This window comes from Podarcis bocagei, assembly GCF_964188305.1.
Source record: "Podarcis bocagei genome assembly, chromosome: 3".
Classification (NCBI taxonomy): domain Eukaryota; kingdom Metazoa; phylum Chordata; class Lepidosauria; order Squamata; family Lacertidae; genus Podarcis; species Podarcis bocagei.
The window spans coordinates 69,694,115-69,714,930 of record NC_138127.1 but is presented as its reverse complement, the minus strand read 5'-3'; the positions used below and the strand labels follow the sequence as shown (position 1 = coordinate 69,714,930).

Here is a 20,816-nt window from a genome sequence, read left to right as displayed (position 1 = left end):
GCGACTGTGGACAGATACTTAAATCTACAGGATGGATTGTGTTTTGGCTCCACTGAATTGAAATTTCAGCCTTCATGGCATATGAAAACGGCCAAGTAAACAGTTATTTTTGTGGAGGAGGGTCAAGATATTAACTGATATGCATGAAATTTCAGATATAGCTATATAATCCCTGGTGTAGACCTTTGGAGCAGGCATTTTCAAAAATAAAGTTTTTTATGAACCGCCCTAGTAGGGCAGTAATTGTTCCTTGATAATTTGTCACCCCCCTCCATGATGGCACCCTGGGTGGACTGCCCCCCCTTCCTATGCTCCTGGCTAGGAGGATGATGGGAGCTGGAGTGCAGCAACATCAGGGGTGGGCATAGGCTCCTCAGGGGTAAGTACAAGGCCCTTATTTTCTTTTAATGCATGTCTCAGCTGAAAGAGTGTCAGTGGTCCTATGCCTCTTACCTCAACCCCATCTCTAACCACTGCAATCCAGGTAGCTGCCTAATTCCATTCCTTGCACCAGAAGTCACTGGAAAATTGAGAGAGTGAATCTCTTTTGATTTGTCTGTTTGTATTGGTTCTTTCCTCCTATCTATCTAAAAATAATTCATATTTTCAGAATGTGTACTGTCAGCTTAAACTATGATGAGTCTGAATGTATTTGTTTTCCTCAGTACAGGACAAAACTTTTGAATCCTTTATCAAAACTCTTTCTGCTTAGTTTTCTTCTAGGCAGGATAAAAACAACAACACGCATTCAACCCTGTCCCATCTTGGGTATATGCCCAAAGCATGTTATACTACATTTTACTTCTATGCTTTCCTTCAGCCAAAATAGACCCCAAGGCAACTCACAAAGGATAATGCAAAAGGTAAGTCAAGCAACAGCAACAACAAAAATAAAACACACATTTTAAAATAGATATATATAAACATTAAAAACAACAGGGGCAAAGGATGTCAGAACAGGAGCAGTTCCTTCTTAGAAGCAGGGGCAGGTGTGGTGGTGGTGGAAAAGCTTGCCTCTTGATTGTCCAGCACAGTATTTCCTCTTTTGCATGTCTGTTGAGTGGGAAAGCATTATGAAATAAGTAATTATTTTGATACATTTACTAGAAAATACCTGGCCTAAATTGGCTTTAACTGTATACACTATACACACAGACTTTTCCAGAACATATGCTGTGTTAAACAAACAGCAGTGGAATTAGCAGTTGCAGATAGATGTGATCCCACAACCTCTGTACAAATAGCTTCTTTACATTCTACTGGTCTCTTCATTTCTAGGGACCCCCCAGAGGGAAGTAATGACAATTAAGGTGGGACTTAAACAGGAGGTGCACAGGGGAGGAGAACCTGTGATCCTCCAGATGTTGTTGCACTCCAACTCACATCAGCCCCAGTTAGCATATAGCCAATGGTCAGGATCGCTGAGAGTTGTAGTCCAACATCTGGAGAACTGCAGGTTCCCACCCCCATTATAGCACAGCAATTCTATGATTCTAACAGCTCAAAACCAAGTTTTGTTGCATTGAAGATATACCCTTGAGAGGATAGAACCAGAGTTTATATAATACCATTTATAATAATGGTATTATAGATCTATATAATATCAGAGTTTCTAGAACTATGATGTTATGCTGCCCTTGCAAATACTTTAAGATGCATATTTAAAGCCCTCCAGGCTTAAAATCAGTTCAGATAAATAGTTACGTGCATTTTAAACCTTAGCTTTCATCAACAGCTTGTATATGTGCATATCAAATAAGTTTCTGGCCCTGGGACATGGTTCAAAACCCTTCTTGACACGAATGAGTCATTATTGGACTGGGTTTTCCTTTGTCCAACTTCCCATAGGCTAAATATGTGACCATGATGATTCCAGAGCTAAGGACTGCGTAAAAGTCTGTCTTCTCAGTTCTGGCATATGTCCATACTGTGATTAATTGCCTGTTGTCATTGTTATCTAGGCTAATTATTATACATTTTTGTCCATAGTAAGCTTGTATGGTAATGAGATGCAACTGTATGTCTGTTCAACCTTCTACTGCATAGTTTATAGCAGAATTCCAGTGACAATAAGGAATTTAACTATCCTTCAACATTTGAAAGCAGCACATAAGCATGTTTGGGATTATTCCTCTGCTGTTCTGAACATTTTCAGAATGAGGTCACATCCTATGCAGCAGAGTTTATTGTATGAAAGATAACTGTATCTTTCAAAGAAGAAATCAGTTGTTTCTAAATAAATGCTATTATATGTTGCAACAATAGAATATTGCCAGTTATTTGATTAGCAAGCAATGTAGAAGCTTACAGTGGTACCTTGGGTTACAGACTCCGCTAACCCAGAAATAGTACTTTGGATTAAGAACTTTGCTTCAGGATGAGAACAGAAATCGTGCTCTGGCGGCACGGAGGCAGCGGGAGGCCCCATTAGCTAAAGTGGTACCTCAGGTTAAGAATAGTTTCAGGTTAACAACGGACCTCCAGAACGAATTAAGTTCTTAACCCGAGGTACCACTATGTTTGCTTTATGTGATAGAGACCTTGACAGAGCATTTGGCTTGCTAGAAGCCGTGGTTTATTGGTTTGTTTGTTTTTAACAATACTCTAAGGTCCAGTACAGCCCTATATTTGGAGCTGCCATGCTGGCCTAACCTCCTCTTTCCACAGCCTGTCTAAATGGGGCAAATTGATCTGCACACATAATTCTACCGCCACTGTTGGAGGTACTATACTTCTGAATACCAGATGCTGGGAATTGCAGATAGGGATAGTGTTGTTGCCCCAGTTCCTCTTTGTGGGCCTCCCATAGGCACCTAGTTTGCTGCTGTGAGAACAGAATGCTGGACTAGGCGGGCCTTAGGCCTGACCAAACAGGGTTTCACTTATGTTTGGTCTTATGCATGTAGGACAAAACCCCTTGGTCAGTTCAACAGAAAAAAGCTCTGGGTATTAATTACACGATTTTGGCTCCAGTGACTGGGCCATGCCTTTGTGGATGGCAGAGGCAGGCCAGCATACCAGGTGCACCTACTGGGTCTGTTCAGATGTCTGAAGTATCAGCTGAACTGGCCTCAGAGCATACAAATATTAAAGGGATATCACTCTAAAAGCAATCACAAAGTACATTATCAGTATCATTGTTTCCTTCCATTATGTGCAATGGTTCATAACTTTCAGAGCAAATAAGATTTGGACACTGGACATCAGTGGGCAAAAACATCTTGTGGTTATCTCGGACTGAGATATTATTTGTTTAATATCATCAACTACAGTGACAGGATTATTAATTGCAACCAACAAGAATTAGAAAATAAGGTTATAAGGCATTGCCAGCTAAACCTTACAGCATCTGATGTCTTGGCGGTATAGATTTGATCCTGACATTCTTCCATGATATTTTAATTACAGGAGAGTGAAATATGCACAAATATGGTTACAGAGCTAGTGCTGTTTTGTACAGTGGAGGGATTAACAATAACTTTGTACTATTGATTTTTGTTGCCACAGAAGCTAATGATGACCAAGGTCTTGTGGTTTTCCCAATTGGATACATTGCATGAAAGTGGAAGCCTCAGAACGACATGAGCACATAAAGAGTTTCAGCAAACCAATTAGGTTACAGCTAAACTGCTCAAAAGCTGAATGCTGGAAAAGGAAAAGATGGTGACAGCTTGGAGTGGCTGTCACATTCCCCCTTCACTGCTGCCAGGATAGGTTGCCTTTAGGGATTATCTTGTTTGTTATTTAAGTTTTAAAAGAATTACAATTTCTTGGCCAACATCTAATACTTCCATCCAACATCAGTGATCACTGCCATATCCAATGAAACTATTTGCTTCGGGCCAGCTGGATTTGGCTTCCTTTTGAAATGCTGCCATATTGTCAGAGCAAAATAAGCATTTTGTGCATTTACATTGTACCTGAAACCACACCAAAATCAGCATAAATGTTTTAAGTAAGAATAGATTAACTGTGATCTGACTGAGCTGAAAATCCATGTATTCAAATAGCCATGATTTTTATCTATTCAGATTCCCTGTTGAAATCGGAATTACCACCTGGTAGATGAAGGATCCATGCATTAAAATATTGAGTAAGTGTGTCTATGTCTCATTTGCATGTATGTATGTATGCTTTGCAGAGTCCTGTGGTCTTTTATGCTACGTAAGTGGGCAGTGCTATAGAGGATTAAAATATTGATACAGTGGTACCTCAGGTTAAGTACTTAATTCGTTCCGGAGGTCCGTTTTTAACCTGAAACTGTTCTTAACCTGAAGTACCACTTAAGCTAATGGGGCCTCCAGCTGCTGCTGCGCCACCAGAGCACGATTTCTGTTCTCATCCTGAAGCAAAGTTCTTAACCCGAGGTACTATTTCTGGGTTAGCGGAGTCTGTAACCTGAAGCATATGTAACCTGAGGTACCACTGTAATAGACATTTTCTTATTGTGAGGTTTAATGTCTAAGAGAATAAAATATGCTTTCTGCATTTCCATTTTACCCTGAACAGTATTCTCTAAATTAAATATCTGCAGCTGCCAGATATAGGTTTTTTAAAAAATCATCATAGTAATTTACTGTGGTTACCTAAGCCAACAGCAAACAGACCCAAACACTATGCCACTTGTGGTATGGGCATGCCCACAATGTCTTCCTGCACTCTCACATTCCTCCCACCACCAGCCAATGAGTCATTCCTCCCCCTGTGAATCCAAACCACCACAAGGAGAGACCACCTGTGGTGACCATGACCATCCATTGATTCATTCATGTCTCCCACTACAGTCTATCCCCCAAGATATTTGTGCTCTTTTCTGATTCATACATACAAAGCAGGATACCACAAAAGTCTCTCACTACATCTATTTCAGGAGGATAATTTAAGACAAATAACAGTATATGTGATACTTTCGCTGTTTCTGGAGCTTACATTCACACGTCTAGCCTTTTTAAAGCCATAAATTAGCAGAAACGATACCTCCTAACCACAAATGTATTGTCATCTGTCCAAAAAAGCAGTGTCTGTGGACCCATGACTAGCAGTTGGACCCATTTCTGACTTTCCTTTTATAACAGCATGCACATTAAGCCTTCTAAAAAGCATGAGAGTTAGCGTGTCGCTTTCAGCTACAAAAGATGCCAAGTAGAAATGCATATCACAGAGTGTCCGAAGCACAGCAGAGCAGGGCTGGAAGTGCTTGGGATATGCTACTGTCAGGCTACTGAGATGGGACAAAGAAAAGACTGTGCTCTGGGAAATGTGCAATAAAACAGAAAGTGTGCTGTTAGTGCAGCTTTCCAAGAGGACTAGATTTGGTCTTCAAAGTAGATCAGTTATTTGTTTGCTAGTTTAAATAGTATTGCACTGCCTTTCTGGAAAATACCAAGGCAGTATATATACCATCCAACTATTTCAGACTCAAAACTGGGATGCGCATCTTCCGGGACGCGCACCCGGGGAAGTCACATGACCCACTCCTCACTCTCACTCTGATAAAGCACTTTTTTCAGGGCAATATCTTGTGTGGCACTGGGGAAAGTACAGTAGTACCTAGGGTTACAGACACTTCAGGTTACAGACTCAGCTAACCCAGAAATAGTACCTTGGGTTAGGAACTTTGCTTCAGGATGAGAACAGAAATTGTGCCCTGGCGGCGCGGTGGCAGCGGGAGGCCCCATTAGCTAAAGTGGTGCTTCAGGTTAAGAACAGTTTCAGCTTAAGAATGGACCTCCAGAACGAATTAAGTACTTAACCCAAGGTACCACTGTTTTTTGGTGGGAGAATGGGTGGGCCTTTGGGGCCATTGTCCTGACCTGGCGGGCTTTTCCTATGCTCTTAATTTATTAATATTGTTGCCTAATACAAGTATGTCATGGCCTTTAGCTAGAACAATAATATTATGAACTTGAAATTTAGAGGCAATGCTTTCAAACATATTACTTTAACTTAAATAGCACACGGCACTAAAATTAATTTGCCCATTATTATCTGGGGCATGCAATTATACATGTCATTATTAATACTGACATGGCACCCAAAAGTACTATGTATCAACATGATCGTTATCTCACATACCCCTCGTTGTGTTCAGCTTCCAATTACTGGCAGTGATCACTGAAGAGAACAAATGTTATCATTTGCCCCAAACCTGCCACACTCAGGCAGGTTTCACTCTCCTTTATGTAGGGCTTGTGGATTTATTTATTTACTTATTCCAGTTACTTATTAGTCACTTTTCAAGACCAATCCTTCACAAAGCAATCTATAGACAGAAATGAAAACAACAGAAGCTCAGGCAGAGTATGAAGAACTGGGTGGATGCGGACAAATAGACCCTTGGGAGCTACTGAGCTAGACTGCCAAAATTCTCTTATTGTAAATAGTAAGATACATTTTTATGGCCTTCTAGAATGCCAGAACTGAAGGAGCCAAGTGAATGTCAACTACAAGAGAATTCCACAGGTGTAGGATCACCACAGAGAAGGCTGTATCTCAGGGAGTTGCCAGCCTAACTGATGTCACCCTGTGTGCACACAAACAGAACCTAAGATGATGGGCAGAGTCATGCAGGTGCAACCAATGTGGCCCTGAACTGTTTTGGGCCTTAAGCATTGATGCCAGCAATTCTGACCATGAGAGCCAACCTAGATTTCTAGCTTGGCAGTTCCATGATTGGAGCTGCCAAGTTTTGTTTTTATTTTTCTAATAGCAGTCAGAGAGGTGTGGGGATTTGGAGTGGTGCACTGGCATAGGGGAGGGGAGAACTGTTTGTTTTCCATGCTGGTTCCCTCAATATTCAGTGTGAAAGCAGAAACGAAGTATTAATAATTACATTTGTTAGTTACTTTATCTTGCTCAGGATAACCCAAAGCACCTTACAACCTCTACTGACCTACTAAGTGAATCCATTTTTTGCTATAAAACTACTTGGAGTATTATATTTTGTAGGAAAGTGGTGTATATATTTTCAAATAAAACTAACAAAACAAGCAAATTAGAAAGGAAGCTCCTAAATGTAAAACTGATCACTCTCCCACTTTCAAATCTGATCTTCCATTGTTGCCTTTGTCTTTTGTCAATTTCTGGATCTGAAGGTCAGTTTCTCTTCAGGCTAGGTTGCTAAAACAATTTTACTGGTAGTTGAAAAATCTGAACTTGATAGATCAAAGTAAACTTATCCAGACAGCTTTTCTGTAACCTAGTTTCAATAAGCCTTACAAAACCTGAACTGCTTGTTTTCAGTGTAAGGTTTTGTTCTCTAAACATGAGATGGTTGTTAGCTCAGGTATTTCAAGTAGGTCTTGCAAGGCCTTTTAAGAACAAGATGAATGGGGGATGCCATAATCAAAATTAGTTTTGAATCAGAACATTAGGCTGAAATTCACCGAATCCTTGAGTTTGTGATTAGAAATATGATTGGAATGAATGCAAACAGTAAACTATATATTGGTTTTACTTTTTTATATAATGAGCCAGAGAGCAGTGATTGGGAGTAGGCTAGATATTATTTTGTGCATAAATCTGCATTCATTATATAAAAAATGCTATACAGAGCTACACAGGAGCCCGTACTAGGAAAGACAGTGAACTTATTTCTTTATCTAGTGGCTCTACCTGTCCCAACTGCTTTGTCCACTGTCCCACAAGCTCCAGTGGTTACCGGGTGTCACTGCACATTACCATCCAGAGGGGGGCCACTAAGCTCAGAATTATCTATCTGCACCACTGGTTTCGATAGAGAGGCATGCATGCACCACTACTAGCCCTCCTCTGGAATGGGTAGATCGTCAAGCCTTTTTCCAGCCTTGCACTGCTGACTGAGGCTGATGGGAGTCATAATCCAAGCCATCTGTTGAGCACCAGGCTGCCTAAAGCTAGTCTCCAGCCTCTGTGAGCAAAGAGCATCTAAAGCCCTAGACTGAGGTTGGCTGTGACTCTTGGAGCACTAATAACCCTGGGAGATGACATTTAGGACCTGGCTAACAATTATTTACATATTTATGGAATAAGAAGCTGCATGGGACAGATTTTTATGTGAAACACTGTAGCTTAGGTAGACGGCCCCCAGACTGGAGCTTTGACATTTATGGGGCACACTTGATTATTCATATGCTAAGCCCTATGCCGTGTCCAAAACCAAATTTCAATAGACTGTATAATCCCAGGGAAGCTCTTGGAATGTTTTCATAGTTTGATTTTCCAGGACATCTCAAAGAGTGTGAGTTGTGAAGTCTAGCCACTTGTGGCAGATGAATAATACCAAGCTGACCTTTAGTGGAGTGTGATAAGACAAAAAGTACCCTGAGGGATCTTGGTAGAGTTGCATTTTCATATTTCAGCTGCCTGGGTTGTGATTTTGAAGATTTGTACAGTTATATACTTGTGAGCGTTCTGGAGAAAGGTTCAGTAACTCGGTTGTTTGTCTGCATCAGTTATAACAGTTTTATTGGGGTGCTGAAAAAAGCATTCTCCCCACATCTGATTCCCATAAGACAGCATTACCCAGCAGCTAAAGTTGATATAATGATATGCATTAAAAACAATACCTCATGTTAGCAGGCAGATGTATATAAAGCTTCTGCATGGTTATTTGTTGGTGCCTTAAAAACATTTGCTCATTGATAAACCTGGGGCAAAAGTGTGACTTCAGTGTCCTGCCTAGTTACCTGCCCCATTTTTGTATAATTATTAATAGCTAATTATACAAAAATGCTTGATTTGCATCATTTGTAATTTGGAGTGCAGAGCCCAGAGTTGGACATCTGGATAAAGTGCTATTTACATGGAATTTTACAGGCACTGAAAACTATAAAGGGGGGTTCAATGAATTTGGAAAAGATTTGGACAACTAAATTTGGATATTCAGGTTCCCATTATACACACTAAAAAGCTGTTATACGAATACAATAGAATCTAAATTAGAAAGCCTGTGGAGAGAGTTTCAAAGGAGTTCCTTGATTCAAATGTTCTAAAAAAAACAACCACCACCCTACTGTGTAATGTGCAAAATAAGCATATGTTTTAAGTTCACATTTCAGTGTATGTCTGGCACTTAAAACCATGGGCAATTATATCTAAATATGAAGTGGGAGAACCTGAAGATAGGAAACTACTTGTTTAAATCCATGCATGCCCACAGTCTCATAGTTCAAAAGTGGTTGAATGTTGGCACTACTGTTAGGAATATAATCAAGGCTAAAAAACTTTGTCTACACCAAATATATACTAAACAATTGCTGTAATGTCTGGAACACAATACGTGCAGTCTCCTTTTTCTCTCCAAAACGTTTAACGAAGACCGGGCCAGATTTAGTAATACGGTTCTATGTGTATGTAAGTTTAAGAAAAATTGCTGAGTGTATTATGTCATTAGGTAATTGGTCCTAGCAGTGACAGAAAACAGTTTGCTTAAAAAACGAAAAAGAAATGAAGCATAATTAACCCCTCCCTGTGATAATAGAAGACTAACCTCACCAAAATAAGACCAACAAGCAAGGTCAAGAGGCCAACGTACACATGGCCATTTACACATTAGTAGCTTAAAACCCAGTGAAGTCGTTTCCCCTGCTGTGTTTCAAGCCACATTTTTATGTTGCTGTACACACCAGAGAAGGTTTGGGAAGGCATCACATGATGCGCATTACAGTCATACCTCATGTTACGTTTGCTTCATGTTACGTTTTTTTCAGGTTGAGTCCCACAGTGACCCAGAAGTACCGGAAAGGGTTGCTTCCGGGTTTCGCCGCTCGCACATGCACAGACACACAAAATGCTGTCACACGCATGCACAGAAGCGGTGCTGCTGCGGGTTGTGTTCTTTTCATATTGCGAATGGGCCTCCGGAATGGATCCTGTTCGCAACCAGAGGTACCACTGTACCTGATTTTTCTCACCACGCCTGCAACTCCCCATAACTCCTGTTCAGTAAAAGGTATCTTCTGCACATGTGCTGGCATCTGTGCCTGCACAACAGCTGTCTCAAATGTACACACCTCAGAAGAGCCACAGCTTCCATTTTCAAATTGGATGGAAGCCCATTTGAGGGAAATTGCACCAAACACCAGTATTTCTCAAGAAACATCAGGCTACATACATGGATTGTAGCTAATGTCGTGTGTAATTGGCTTAAAAAACCAACAGTGGGGGCATACTGGAGCTGGAGGAGACAGCAATGCGTACACAGCCTATGTCAGTGGCTGTGTCAATTCAAGGTACTTCCCTGGCAATTAAGTTATTCTGGCAAGGCTTATTCGCCATTCCTTCTCAGGTGACCAGGTATGCATTGCTTTAAAAAAGGGCAAAAGGGAGCACCAATTTGCATAACATTTGTATAGAATGCATATGTATAAATACAAATTTAAAACAACTATATATTCATATACCTCACTTTAAAGGAAAAAAGCCCAGTTGACTTGTGTACCTGCTCAGTCTGCTGCTGCTAACTGTAGAGAGGAGATGGCTGCTTTCCCTTTTTTATGGTTCCTTCTCTTTAATCCAGATTCGGAATCGACAGTTCCCAAACAGAGGGCGCCTCAAATAGGCCTGTCCTTGGTAAAGTAGGACCCCTGGCCACACTGATTCCTTCCTTCTCTGGAGAGCAGAGAAGGGGGGCTGTTTTAGCTTTGGATTGTCCTTCTGGAAAGGTAGAACAATGTTCTCCCTTGCTGAGGGGTTGTTGGTTTTTTCATTTCCAGAAAGTAAGGTCTTTTTGTTCTAGTTAGGATTTGGAAGTGAAATTAATTATGTGGTTTTAATTTCAGCCATTTTATACTGATTTTTTTCAGTTTAGTTTTGATTAGCTATGTTTTGGTAAGCTGCCTCAAGCAAACTAAAACACTCCCAATGTTGTAACTTTTCCTCATAGGGGAGTTGCCCAAAAACTTTGATCATTTTGGCTGCCCCTTTCTGCACACTGCATTCCAAGTGCAGTCGCACCATGGATATGCATAGAGGCGTTATTCTATCAGCTGTTTCTCTCCATGCATACATGCCAAAAAGCAGCAGCTATCAGGTCTTGTACAATAACCTTCAACTGATAAAAGGCTCTGATCCTGACTGAGTGGTTCCTTGTGCTGGCCCTTCCTGTATGGTTCCTATGGGGCTTAGCTGGACTAAAACTTGCAAATTCCCTTAGTTGGAACCATAATTATATAAAGCAATATAGTAATTGCTCATATAGAGCTAAATGTGTATGTAATTTGTTCAACACATATACAATGTGAAACTCAAATCCAAAGAGCAAGGTTAGACCTTTCTGGCTTACAAACTTTGTGGTTGGCCCAGTCCTCTAATCCACAAAAGTGCTAGAGACCTTAGAGTTGCTTCTTTGCAAATAGCTTTAGTCCCAAAGTAACAAGACCTCATCAAACAGCAGAATTATCATTTGCAGCTTGAAGGGTGCTACTTTGTGGGCCTCCAAACACATCTGTGAGAAAAAGATGTGGACTGATTTCCCATCCCCCTTGATAATTAACCATGTCTATGCATAATTTAGTTTTAAGTTTTAAAACTTAGTTTTAAGGGATGCGGGTGGCGCTGTGGGTTAAACCACAGAGCCTAGGACTTGCCGATCAGAAGGTCGGTGGTTTGAATCCCTGCAACGGTGTGAGCTCCCGTTGCTCAGTCCCTGCTCCTGCCAACCTAGCAGTTTGAAAGCACGTCAAAGTGCAAGTAGATAAATAGGTACCGCTCCGGCGGGAAGGTAAACGGCGTTTCCGTGCTCTGCTCTGGTTCTCCAGAAGTGGCTTAGTTATGCTGGCCACATGACCCAGAAGCTGTACACTGGCTCCCTCGGCCAATAAAGCGAGATGAGCGCCACAACCCCAGAGTCGGTCATGACTGGAACTAATGGTCAGGAGTCCTTTTATCCTTTACCTTTACCTATGCATAATTTGTTTACCGTACTTCATATAAGGTGATAAGAGCCCATAAATATTATTCAACTCTCCAGCAGAACAGGTTTTCTAGCCTTCTAGCTCTATGCTGAGTGACTTGGTCCTAACTAGGCTTTATCAAGCCATTCAGCAGTGTTACATGTACCTTCAGCAGTCTATTCAAGAGCTTTCTCATTCAAGTTCAGTGGAGATTCATCCCCTTCCAGACACAGAATGTCCTCTTCCATTTAAGGGAATGAGGAAGCTCTCCCATACGGGAGTCCTATGTGTGACTTGGGGTATCTATGCTATGCAGCTTTGAAGCAGTGGCTATGTCTGCAATCCAGACCTATCAATAGCACTTCTCTCAAGAGACAAGAACACACACACACCTGGGGGTTTTCTTTCCATTTTCACTTCAGAGGCTTCGTTTGCCAAGCCACAAACCACTGTTTAAATTTCTCTGGCTTGGCAGTTCAGAAAGGGGAACGGTGGAAGCAAAAAAGGGGAGAGCCCCACCATGTCTGTCCATGTCTGTGCAACTGATGCCAGGTCTATTTAAGCTATCAACAAAAATGCAAACGCAACACGCTGGCTAATAACTGGTAGTGGATATATAATTACAATGTCATTCAAAATATACCACTTCAAAATAATGTATATATCATACAGTACATCTCACAAAATATACAAGTGACTGTAAGTTGTTGTATATATAAGAGTCGAATGAGGCGTCAAACAAGTCAATGAATGGCGAGGAACGCCAAGCTGTCTCTCAAAGGAAGACGTCCTGTAAAAGTTTCAAAGGAAGACATCTATCAGAAATATTAAAAGGAAGTCTCAAGAGGACAGTGTGTCCGGAATAGTTCAATGTTTCGGAATAAAGTCTTCATCGGCAAATAATTTCCAGTGAAAAATTTTCATACTACAGTCATACCTCAGGTTACAGCCGCTTTAGGTTGTGTTTTTTCCGGGTTATGGACTGCCAAAACCCGGAAGTATCGAAACGGGTTACTTCTGGGTTTCGGTGGTCGCACATGTGCAGAAGTGCTAAATTGTGCTTTGCGCATGAGCAGAAGCGCCGAATCGCAACCCGTGCATGCGCAGACGCGGGTTGCAAACGCTGCGGGTTGCAAACGTGCATCCCGCACGGATCACGTTCGCAACCCGAGCGTCCACTGTAGTGGGAATCTTGCTAGTGGATTCAGCAGCAGCTACACTATCCAGTGAGCACTGATCCACTGAGCAACTATTCTGTGGTTTGTGTTTCTCCACATGTCTATTTAAGCTGACTGGTGGGACTGCTGAAGCAGCCGCATACTCGGAGCTTGTGGAAAGTCTTAGGGAATGGGAGGTGTCTGGCACAGGTTCCTGCACAGAAGTGACCAACATAAACTTGCAATTCAGAGCGGTCCTTTTCATTCCCCATCTTACTTGCACAGATGATGGTCCTATGAGAGCAACATCTAATCGTGTGTGTGCAGTCTCAGGAACTGGAACAGGGACAATCCCACAGATGCTAAAGTGCTGCATTTTGAATGGAAGCCCCACTGCATGGTAACTGAAAAAGCCTCTCAGCTATTATATTCATTTACGCTGGGACTCTTGGGCCAAACTAGACATTATCTGAATTGTGTGGTGGGAATTAATGTGTCTAGTTTGTTTGTTTTTAAATTAGCGACTGCTAATCCTTGGAATGGTGATCCTCCTGGCCAAAACCAGGGTGTAAATGGAACATTAAGTGAACCTGGCCTCTCCAGGGTACATTTTCAAAATTTATTATGGGGGAAAGCACCTATACGGTAATTGAAATCTTGCAGCCGGTTCATTCTTGTCTAGCAGTAGGGAGAAACCCCACACTCGCTCTCCAGCCATTTTAAAGCTGCATGCATCACAAACAACCCACACGAGAATATACCAGAGTCAATACATGGAAACTGTAGACAGGAAGCAGAAAAAGCAGGTCTCTCATACATACAGTGCACACAATCCTAAATATAAAAAGCTATAAATGTGCTGGAGAGTAAATTAGTGAGTGAAACATTTCAAGAAAATGCTAAGGGGAACAATGGAAGAAAAGCAGACCAGCCCACAGGGAATTCTGTTTTACTCAGTCATAAAAAACACACACATATACACAACCTCTTCTGGTTTCCCCTGCCTGGAAAAGCTGCTCACAATGCTGGGAACAATATGTGGGGTTTTTTTTGCTTTTTTTAAAGTACTAAACAGCAGATTTCTGTTTAAAAAGATGTAAAAATGCAAAGAATTAAGTGACTGGACAGAACAGGAAAACTAAGCAAAAAAAGGTGCTTGCGTTCAGTGGCCTTGTTTGTACTTCACTTTAACCCATAGTTAAATGAAGTGTGGTGTGTGAGTTAGGATGGGGAGGGGAGGGGGGTTTCAGAGGTTCAGAGATGCCAGGGGAAGACCTAAAGGGTATCATTTAAGGGGGAAAAACTCCTCAGATTTTTCATTTTCAAGTAACTTCCCACCCTTAAAGCTAGATTCTAGTCATACACCAGAGCATCTTAAAAAAACCAACCTATCTCTGACAGAAATATTAAAAAAGAAACATGAAGAAACCTTCAATGGGGACTAATCTACATTAGTAAATAAAAAGTGTTTTAAATGTGTTATAACACTGCGATGGCGCTGTGGAGTTCCATCTTTCAGCAACATGATTTCCCATTATGAGGCTTACAACCTGTTGCCCTGAAACTTTTTTTGATGTGTCTAGATCCAGCCTGGTTTGCTTTCTCAGAAGTTCTCTACTTTTCTGACTGCTGATCCTTGTGAAACACAAGTACAGTAGCACCATCAACACAAAATAGAGATGTATTAGCATATGCAGTAGGCATGAAATGTGACTGGTCAGTGGGTGGAAAAGAAGAATGGAATGGAGCGTCCTGGAAAAAGACATGGCTGCCCAGTTAGAACCCCGGAAGGAGCTCTCCATACTGCAACATTTTGCTGTAGCCCTCCTTATTCCTGACCACGAAATATTTTTCTAATCATTTCCAGGCAAGCTTCAACTAATTATCACTCCTAACTTCTATGTTTCAATCAAGTGTGTACAAGCTGTATACATGGGAGTGCTCTCTGTGATATGTCCTGATTGTTTTCAATATATAGATTGCATGGGAAAAGTATAGAAGGTCAGCCGAGCATGCAAAATTGGAAAGCCAATGGCATCTAAATGAATTCAGACAAAAGTCATTTGTGTCTCATGCAGGCCCATTAAATACATAATGGAAAAGATCAGATGTGTACATATTTTAAATCCTACGGGCAATCCTGCTTTGCATATACTGTATTATATAGATTAAAATAAATGAAATCAATTTAGTGCTGTCAGTTATAGGGACTTGATACCCACCTCAGGGAAGACTGTGGGCAGGATTGTTGTCTTGCAGGGGGTTGGACTAGATGACCCTTGGGCCCCTTCCAACTCTACAATTCTATGGTTTTATGTAAATGAGAATTTACAATAAATAAATAAAAATCTGGGCCCAATTTACCCATCTTTCATGGCTACTTTGTGCAAATGCAGCTTTAAATTAGCTCAGCGATTAAAAGTTCAGCGAAAAATCAATTGTGTTTTTGCTCCAGCTGTACATGTCACAGCAAGAAACTATTAGTGAAACTAATTTTTAACACAGCGAGTATCTCAATATGACATTTATGCCCCAGCCAGCTCTGTAAAAGAAATGCAGGAGGTAGGGAGAGGAAGAGAAAAGAATTTATGTACCTGTGTTTGGTTTTATTCATTATGGGTATACTGTAACTCATTAGGGAGGACTTTGAGATAAAAGCATTAATCTGAAATCAAAGCCTGCCCAGTTATGCAAAGCACTCAAACTGTGGCCACATTAAGAAGCTTCATTGTTGTGGCTGGAAGGGAAGCTGAAAACTACTAAAAATGTTTCAACATAATTTTGGGGAAGATGTAATCTATAGCCTTATTTAAAATTAACCAGCCTAACTTTTTAATTTATGCCCGAAGCAATTTATTCAATGTCATTTACTTGCCTAAAGAAGGAAATTGGAGGAAATGAGCTTTACTCTCTCATGTAAATAAATGGAATATGTAAGTTCTTTAACTTGGGTAGGATCAAGCCCAAATCTGTCTCTTCCACAGGTGATGAAGAGGCACTAAGAACCATTTCTATGTACTGTTTGTGTGTTGAAAATTAATCCTGTTTTGAAAAACCTGGACATTGCTGATGGAGTACTGTGGGTTGTGCATTCTCCACTAATTTGGTCAAATGTCAAAATAAAAAAATTCCTTCCAGTAGCACCTTAAAGACCAACTAAGTTAGTTCTTGGTATGAGCTTTCGTGTGCATGCACACGAAAGCTCATACCAAGAACTAACTTAGTTGGTCTTTAAGGTGCTACTGGAAGGAATTTTTTTATTTTGACTATGGCAGACCAACACGGCTACCTATCTGTAATTGGTCAAATGTGTGTGATTTGATGCTTGCACTGTTTTAAATGGGTTATACTGTTAATGTGGAGCTACGCGCATGGCTGCAACAGCATTTATTCACATGGTCACTGGTTGTGCACCTGCAATTTGACCTGGATAGGATCACCTCTTACATATGTAGTTTTCCTGCTGATTCTTGATGGTACTGTGCTGATTTTGTGCAAAATGTTATTAACATTTAAGCTAGTAACAAAAGTGTTTATGTTAGTCCTTTGTTTATGCTGACCCAAATAAAAATATTTGAAATTTATGATGTTCCAGCCACAAGACATACTCTATTTTACTAGGCAACTCAAATGGGAAAGGGCTGCATTGCATGGTTGCATGAGCAGAGCTCTACGGATGCAATATTCCTCCACCTGATTCCAAGTGTTTACACTGCAGCCCTGTTTAACACAAAAAACTTTTCAGGAACCCCACCTGACCGTTTGGAAAGGTTTTCTTCAAGGGGTGGTACAGTAGGTTTCAGAGGAAAGCAGGGAAAGACGTCTCAGTTGTGTAATCTGCCTTCCACTTGCACAACCACTGGATACAACCCAATGTTTTTAATGAAAAAGCAGTAAAATAATGTTTACTTGTAATCACAAGTTTCCGCTGTAACCAAAGATTCTTGGATTACAGAGGCCTCCCCAAATCACTGCTAAACATCATTAAAATCAAACTGTCTATAGCACTGTTTATGGGTTGATCCCAGAGAATTATAGAGGCCAAGCAATCTTTCAGTGGACTCCCATCAAAAGCAGGTGGCCCAGTAAACTAGTTCATCTTACCTTTGTCATTGTGCTTATTAAAACTAATTGGAGAGATAAATTGCCTCATAGAAAGCCATTACCTCCTAGAAAGCACATTAATTTGAAGCTGAAAGACTTTATTGAAGTTACATTAGACTCTATTCAGCTGCGATCCTAATACTTATGTTCCAATTATCTCCAAGTGATAATCAAATTTTAAAAATCTCATTGGACAGGATTGACATACAATTTTGAAATGGCTCTCTTATGCTTTTTATATTAGCACATTAATAACCTAGAGAGGAGGTTTTGCCATAACATTTTGCTGTTTAAGAATGTTTTCAAAAGTTAACAACACTGTTCATATGCATAGTCCAAAGGTCCAGGTGCAAAATGCATGTTATATTGAAGGTGTGTTGCATTAATCGTTAATACTTAGAAAGCACCTGTGGGGGAATCAGGGCTGCAGGCTGTTTGTCTTTCGTTGTTGTTTGAATTGCTATGTATTATATTTTTGATATTGTTTTGCTGTAAGCTGCTCAGGGAATATTTATTGACATGGCCACATACATCTCATAATACTATTAATAAGCAATAATAATAAATAATAATAAAATAATCAATAGTAATAACAACAACTCCCTGGATTGGCTTGCCAGCCCATGAAGCGCAAAGTGCTTTCACCTTGTGGGAACCCACCGGTCTAGCAATTTTTGGCAAGCCAAAGGCCCAGTGCTGTGGCAGGGGGAACGCGTCCTGTTTCCCAGTCTGAGGCAAAATGGGAAGTACGTACTGCTTTGCCCTGCTGCCATCACTGCTCCTACCACCGTCTATCTGCTCCCGCTCCCGTTGCCTTCTCTGGCACCACTGCATGCTACTGGCGGGGAAGCAGTATTGCCATTGTTGCCAGTTTGCCCACGATCTTGTCCCAAATCAGTGCCACCAGTGAAGAGATAGGTGTACCCTGGGAGGCTTCTGCCACTAAAAGCGAGCAGTACATCACCAAATGTAATTTAGAGCAGACAGTCCTAAGAAACTACTGAGCAACAGCAAATAAAATAAGTAACAACGATGCTGCCACCTTTGTGGTTAAGAATCCAGAAACGTAAAGCCAAGCCTCAAATTCACTGCGTAATCCATACAGCACAAGGAGCATTGTGAAATAGATGGCCCTCCCCCACCCTGAGTTTCTCATCTGTTTGTAGCAGCTATGAAAAGCCAGCATACTTGTGGGTGGCCTGCTGTGGCCTTCATTCGGTTTTATTCAATTATTCACTTGATTACACTTGAAAGAGCTATAAAAAGGGCATCTTAATTGCTCAGTGTTACTCACAAGCCTTTCAAAGCCAGCAAAGTGCGGCGCATGATTGCGATGTCCCTTTTGTGAATTCACAAATTTATCCCTACTGCAAGCCAATAAATAGATGGAATTACAAGTTTAGCACATATACAACCCCCCCACCCTCGAAAAAATACCAATTAGTTCTAGACAGGCATTTCTTGTTGGCTCCCCCAATCTGCAGTACTACATTGTGCAGTACACCCACAGTTTGTCATGGAACCGGGTTTACATCTCAATGTTTTCAACTTTGAACAGGAGATATTGAACAGGAGATGCAGGACAGAACTGGGTACTCAAAGGTTGTAGTAAGAAGATCTGTCTTCTACTTGGTAGGAGAAGCACAGAAAAAATATGGCAATCGTAAGTGATGTAGGTTCAAAGATATGCAGTTTCCTTTTTATTCAGGCTATGACACATGCACCAATGGCCCCTGTTAATCAGAGTCACTCCTTATTTTCTGCGTCCCCCCAGAAACAAAGCACTGGATCTCTGGTTGATTTGCAGTAGATCACCAGGGAATCCTTTATCTCAATGGCTGCTCCCATTAAGCACCCTTCCTCGTATTTATTAGTATTATTTTTATATCCAACCAGTGCTAACGTAACTGAAAGCATCTACAAATGAAATCTTAAGAGTAATGCTTTCCTCATTATTTTGGTTTCCTTCTGATTTTAAGATACATTTTGAGTCAGTGTGATACCTGTATATCCAATTATAAAGTCAGTTACTATAGATCTTCCAGATATTAACAGAGATGCCAGAAACTTTAGATAGAAAGGAAAATGCAGCAGTCAAAATTTGGGTGAATAAATCAATTAGTAAAATTTGAAGGGAGAATTTATCAAATCTAGGGGTTGAAAATGTTTCACAACTTCCATGTTAGTAAGACTAATTTTGGAGACAATCTATGGAGATATTTGCTTCAAACCAGAAAAAGCCCCAAGTAGGATTGCTATTCCTGACTGAAATGTAAGTGGAAAATATATTAGCAGTGGTTTTATTATCTTTCTATGCACATCAGGCAAAAGCTTTAGGAACTTGTGTTAGAGGCTATTTTTGGAATCATTTGATACTGGAGTTACCTGCTTATGTTCCTGCAGGCTTTCAAAACAGTTGTTAAATAGCATAGCCATGGATTTAACCACAGAAAGCGGACCTAGCATCACAAAATAGCTTTTTATAAATCTGATCAGCATTATAGGCTACTAAGGGAACACAGATAGAAGCCCAGTTCTCAATCCAAAGAAAGTGTTGTGAGGAATTCCCATGGCATCCCAATACAAGATTATCACTTGGGATACCCCTACTTCCGTACTCTCTGCTAGGGCTAAAAGTTTAGGGCACAAACCACTGAAATGCTCAAGCCTCTTTGAAATTAATGGCACAGTGCAAGAACATGGCGGATTGTGTTTCTATATTTATTATGTTTTGATATTCTGCTGGAAGCCACCCAGAGAGGCTGTGGAAACCTAGCCAGATGGGTGGGGTATAAATAAATTATTGTTGTTGGTCCTGGTTTGTGTCTTTTGCTCTTGTGCCCTAAGCCACAAGAAAGGCACCATTCGCCCAAGAGGAAAATGCCCTTCTGCAGCATATTTATTCCAGTAACAGTGGACCAGTACTGGTTGATTCTGGGTCCACAGACAGGCTAAAGTAATGAGCAACAAGCTTGGAATAGCTTTATATGCTCAGCAACTTCTTATACAAACTTGAGCAACAACTTCACCTTTGAAACTAGACTACACCATGTGACTATAGGGCAAGTCCATTTCATTAATACTGAGGGGGTAGCTTTATAAACTCTAATTTATAAGCTCTATCATTACATGGTAGCATCTATTGTTCTGGTGCAAGGTCTGCTTTCAAGACTGGTGAAAAGTAGACTTTTGTACCAGTACAATTTCACCGTTACAAGGATAAATATAGTTGATGGAACCTTTTGCCAGTGCTGGAAGTCAACAGCACTGGAGTAGGCAACACTTATTATTTACCCTTAGTTATTTTTTGTTGACAATCTGAATTTTTGTTTTCAAAAAGGAAAATTGTAGAACTTCAGTATAAAATATTCACATTGAAACATCAATACAGTTTAGAACTATGATTCCTCATACTGTAAATATATTCATCTGGGTTTGAATGTTTAGTTTGCAAATTTTATTTACAGGGGGAAAGGATTAGTCAGATGTTTCCAAGTGTTGATGATAAATTGTCTCTATTTTATTTCACATTTAATAAATCATTGGGTATCTTATTTCCAATGCAGAATAACAACAACAAAAACAGCCACACTTCTTTTCCATGCACAGAAGTCTAAAATAGTTGAACTTTGAAACTTTGGCATATAAATAGGACAAACTGTGGAGCAAACACATGTCTAAG

At 40.6% G+C, this 20,816-nt stretch overlaps 1 long non-coding RNA gene across 1 annotated transcript in view; it reads right to left on the bottom strand.

Annotated features, from left to right (window-relative positions):
• Window positions 1-698: 698 nt before the first annotated feature.
• Window positions 699-20,816, bottom strand: part of LOC308583832 — a 23,065-nt gene continuing 2,947 nt past the window's right edge. Inside the window, exon 3 of the long non-coding RNA XR_014006443.1 lies at window positions 699-1,053. This is a non-coding gene — a long non-coding RNA (uncharacterized lncRNA). The remainder of the gene's footprint in view (window positions 1,054-20,816) is intronic.